We start from the raw sequence: 5,643 nt of genomic DNA, 5'->3' as shown, positions 1-5,643 counted from the left end.
TGATGCCCTCTTCTGGTGTGTCTGAAGACAACTACAGTGTACTTATATATATAATAAATAAATGAATCTTTAAAAAAAAAAAAAAGAATACTTTTGTTTTGATCCCAGGCTAGGGATGTGGGGCTTTTTCAGACTGTACAGCTGCTGACTATGATTTGCCTCGTGCTCTAGCAGGGATGTAGCCTTACCAGCTGCAGGTAGTTTCTGATATTGTGTGACATTTGGAATTCTTAGAATGTTTCAGAAGGTATAAATGCTAGGGTCCCAAGAGGCAGGCTGGATGTTTGGTTGTGGTTTATTAAGTAGTTGTACACAAGAAATTAGATACCCTGATGTCGAAAACTTGCCCCAAGCCCTCTCTCCAACCCCTAACTTTATTCAGGGATATCTTTCCTTTCTTTCTATCATTTTTTCTCTCTTATCTTGTATTAGGAGGTTGAAAGGATAGAAGAAAGAAGAACCCAGAAAATAGCATATGCCGATGTGTGAGATTAAATTCCTGGAGATTAAAGTTTTCTGTAGCAAAAGTAGAGAACGGTGAGCATATGTGTGTAGGTGCTTGTGTGTACATGTGTCTGTGCACACGTGTGGAAGACAAATTATGTGTGCACATAATTTGATGTTGGATGTTTTGATGCCTGCTCGGCTTCTAGAATTTTATCATCACCACCACCACCACCACTGCCACCATCATCCTCCTCCCTACCAGGGATCCAAATCCTTATGCTTGGTCAGCAAGTGCTATATCCACTGAGCCATTTCCCCAGACCCCAAACTCAAAGGTTTTTAACCTGGACTTTGGGCTATAAAACTTCACAAATATTTTTTTTTTTTTTTTTTTTTTTTTTTTGGCGCTGGGGACCGAACCCAGGGCCTTATGCTTGCTAGGCAAGCGCTCTACCACTGAGCTAAATCCCCAACCCCCACAAATATTTTTTAAGCTAATTCACTATTAGACATGAATGAATAGGTAAATACTTGGTAAGGCCTTTGAGGAAGGCTGCTCACTGATGATCCGGGGAGGCCTGAGTTTGGATGTCAACTTGTATCTCACTCACTATTTGAAGAGCATCAGTCACTCATTTGACTGAATCAGCAGCGTGGTTTGAGGTGAGGCCCTCAGCAGCACCAACGAGCTTCAGGTGTACTGTGCATGTGGATGTGCAACTGACAAATCCATCTCATCAAAACAGAAACACATATATTAACATCCAATTGCATGCCTACATTTCAGAAGCATTCGGAGTATTTAGGTTAAATATTAGAATAGATTAGTGCTTGTTAAAGTCTTGTGCAATGGGTGAGAAGTCTACTATCATAAACAGGGAGGAGGCTTGTTATGTATTAATTGTCAGGTTATGGAAGTTCTGGTTTTATTCCTATGAAATATGAATGTTAAGAATAGCACCCTGGGTGGTGGTGGCACACACCTTTAATCCCAGCCCTTGGGAGGTAGAAGCAGGCAGAACTCTGTGAGTTCAAGGTTGGCCTAGTCTACAGAGACAGTTCCAGGACAGCCAGGGCTACATGGAGAAACCTGCCTCAACAAAGCAAAGTAGCCTCTTCTATTTAGTTTTTTTTGAGGGGGCGGGCCACTGAGAGTTTGACCATGCTCCGGTGAATATGTAGACAACACAAAATGGACTTGTTCGGTTTTATTTTCTATTTTCTATACTTATTTTTCTTTTACTTTTTTTTTTTTTTTTGGTAGGGGGGGTCTCAAGGGTGGTGAGGCAGACATGGAAGGACTGGAAAATGGGTGCGATCGGGGAGCATGATGGGAAATTCCCACAGAAGCAATAGAAGTGTTGCATTAAAACAAACAAACAGAAAATGTTAGCAGGCCATTGGTGGTGCATAATTTAATCCCAATAACTGGTAAAGCACAGGCAGGCAGATCTGTGAGTTTGAGACCAGCCTGATCTACAGAGCAAGTGCCAGGACAGTCAGGGCTACACAGAGGAACCTTGTCTCAAAAAAGCAGCTCCTTAACCAGTTCTTAGTATTTGCTGGAAAAGTCACCTTTTTGTGTTCGTGTGTAAATGGTTTATTTGGCTGTTTGGTAGTAATAAAGTTTTTTGATGTTTCAAATATCTAAAGGACTAAGGACTAAGATACGGCTTTTTTGGTAACCAGAAGCATGTATGACAAAAATCTATACTCTAGCCTGAATAACAGTAGATTTGACAGTGAACTCAGCTCTGAGAGTATCACAGAAAAAAAAAACTAGGGCACTATTTTTGAAATTTCTTTACAAATAATTTTTACATTGCAGTGTCTCTAAGTTACTCTAAGTTTTATCTTGGTATAAAAGAGCAAACAGAAAGAAAAACGAGCATTTCTTAAGAGCCAGCATCGTGTACCAGACACTGAGAAGATCCTGTGTTTCATCATTACAGCTTACAGGATGTCTGTAATAGGCCTTTAGCAAAATGAAGTTCAGAGACCAAAATGGCAGAGCCCACTCGGGTCTGTTAGCTTGTGAATGTTTCAAGAGATCACTTAGTCAGAAGACACATTGAACATCTGTAAAAATCAGGTAGGGTTAATAGAATGAGGCAGCTGCAACTTTTCATTCAGTTTAGATGTAATTTATATCTATAAGTGGCTGAGTGAAGCTGCAGAATCGTTAGTATTCTGTAACCCCACTGGGTTTTTGATTCTTTGAGACTGGCGATCCAGGCTCTTGGTTAGAACAGTGAGAAGAGAGGAGGATGTGTGCACTATCGGCACGTTTGTCTGTGTTGTCCATCTGTATCACTGTACACAGGATCTCCCTTATGTACTCCTGCCTTCCCTGGAACTCATGTACACAGTCTGCTGGTTGGCTTTATGGCAACCTGACACAAGCTAGAGTTATCTGAAAGAAAGGAATCTCAATTGAGAAAATGCTTCCAATAAGATCCAGCTGTGTGCATTTTCTTAATTAGTGATTGTTTCGGAAACATTGTGGGTGATGCCATCCCTGGGCTGGTGGTCCTTGCTTCTGTCAAAAAGCAGGCTGAGCAAACCACGAGCAGCAATCCAGGAAGCAGAACCCCTCCATGATCTCTGCATCAGCTCCTGCCTCCAGGTGCCAGCCCCTTGCTTGAGTTTCACTGACTTCCTTCAGTGACAGACTACAATGTGGAAGGGCCAACCAAACTTGCTTTTGGTGGTGGTGTTCCATCCCAGCAAAAGAAATGCTCATTATGACAACCAGGCTGCCTTAGACTTGTAGTGATCCTCCTTCCAATTCTATTAATTTTTGAAAATAATTTTAAAGATAGAATCAATGTTTTATACTCTATAAGACGTAACTATTACCACCATCCTATCTACTTATTAGACATATTGTAAATGGTACTGAAGACTCTTGTAAAATTCTTAGGAAAGCTTATACAAACATAAAGTTTATTTCTGACCTCATCTGCGCTTCTGATTCATTCTCATCTCAATTACCGAACCCATCGCTTTGCATTCTTGTCACTTGCAACCAGAAGGTGAGTTATTCTAAGACAAGTATCATCTCTCTTTCACGGTGGTATCCATAGTAACCTGGACAGTTCCTACAATATAATAATTCTCAGTACAGGTTTGGTGAATAGATCAGCCAGCGATAATAAAAAGGATTTATCTTTCTTAACTCATGTTCTGTTTCCAAAATTAGTAGATATGAACATTTTCCTAGAGCTAGCATCAGAAGTATATGACATGCTTATTATTTACCGGAGACATGCCCTGGACATAAAAGGGTGCTGTGATCATTATTTTATTTAATGTGAAATTACATTTTGGTAAAAATCTAACCAATGCATTTCAGGTGAAAAGTCCATAAAATATTTAGCATAGTGCTTGAAATATAGATAGAGCAATGAGACAAGAGAAAGATAAAGAGTTAAATATAAACAAAAAAGAACAATCAAAGTTTCTCTACTTGTAGATAGCATAATACTGTAGTTAAAGGATCCTAGAGATCCTACCAGAAAACTCTTAGACCATCTATCTACTTTCATCAAAACATTAGGGTACAAAATCTACACACAAATATCAGTAGCTTTTTTAATATAGCAATAATGAACTTGCTTATAAAAAAGAATCAGGAAAGGATTTGGGGATTTAACTCAGTGGTACAGCACTTGCCTAGCAAGCACAAGGCCCTGGGTTTGGTCCTCAGCTTCCAAAAAAAAAATTGGGAAAAATTCCATTCACAATAATTTTTAAAATGCCTTGGAATAAACTCAACCAAGGAAATGCAAGACCTCCACAATGAAAACTTTAAATCACTGCAGCAAGACTTCCCCTGCTTGTGGATTGACAGAATGAAGAGTGTTACAAGGGACACTCTGCAGATTCAATCTCTAGATCCAAGCACTCCAAACAAATGCCAATGACTCTCTTCACAAAACAGCAGCAGCAACAAACTGAAAAGTCCATATGGATGTACAGAGCTCACAGTCCAATCAGTCCTAAGCAGAAAGAATAATGCTGGGGGCGTTACAGTACTCAGTCTTCATTATACTAGAGCCACAGTAACAAAAAGTATGTGCTACCGGCAGAAAAAAGCAAACAGACACGTAAACCAACAGAATAGGAGACTCACAAGCAGATCTCTACAGCAACAAAACTATCAAAATCATCCATCAGGAACAAGAGTGCTGGACACCATTTATAGAAAAATGAAACGATACATTTTCTTTACTGTGCACACACACACACACACACACACACACACACACACACACACACACACACACAACAATGGACCAATGGCATTATAAGACATGAAACTCTTTCCTCAGCTCGAGGAAAGCAAGAAAAACAGCTGAAGGTGTAGGCATGGGCATAGGCATGGGGTTTCTGAAAAGGACTCTATTAACACAGGGTATAACCCCATGGATTGACAAATGAAATTACATAAAACTAAAAGCGTTTCTACCTGAAAGAAAACAGCCACTTGACTGAAGAGACAGCCTGCAGATAGGGGAAAAAACTCTGCTAACTACACATCAAACGGGATTGATAGCTACAACAGTGGCTTTCAACCTTCCTAATGCTGTGGTCTTTTTAATACAGTTCCTCATGTTGTTGCTTTTTCATAAGTGTAATTTTGCTACTGTTATGAATCATAATGTAAATACCTTATATCTACTATGTGACCCCTGGGAAAGGGTCATGGCCCACAGGTTGAGAACAGCTGATCTGGAAACTGCAAAAAAACTGCAAAAAGTAAACACCAAAAGACAAATCGTTAGTAAATGGGCTGATGAACAGAATAGATGGTTCTCAAAATCTGAAATATAAATAAAACGAGGGAGCATACACTATCTTTGCATCAGGGAAATGCAAACTAAAACTGCCCTGAGATTCTATCTGACCATTCAGAAAGGCTCTTCTTAAGAAAACCAATCACAGCTGGGTGGTGGTGGTGCTTGCCTTTAATCCCACCACTTGGGAGGCAGAGACAGGCAATCTCTGTAAGCTCATGGTCAAGTTGGTCATAGAGAGACCAGGCCAGCCAATCCTACACTGAGGGAAAAAAAACCACCAAAAACCCTAAATCTTAAAAAAACAAACAAAAAGAAAACAAAGAAAGAACAAAAAAGAGAAAACAAAAACCAATCACAACGGGGTTGGGGATTTAGCTCAGTGGTAGAGCGCTTG

This window comes from Rattus rattus, chromosome 10, assembly GCF_011064425.1.
Source record: "Rattus rattus isolate New Zealand chromosome 10, Rrattus_CSIRO_v1, whole genome shotgun sequence".
In the NCBI taxonomy this organism is placed as follows: Eukaryota; Metazoa; Chordata; class Mammalia; order Rodentia; family Muridae; genus Rattus; species Rattus rattus.
The sequence above is the reverse complement of the archived record's forward strand: the minus strand, read 5'-3'. Positions refer to the sequence as shown.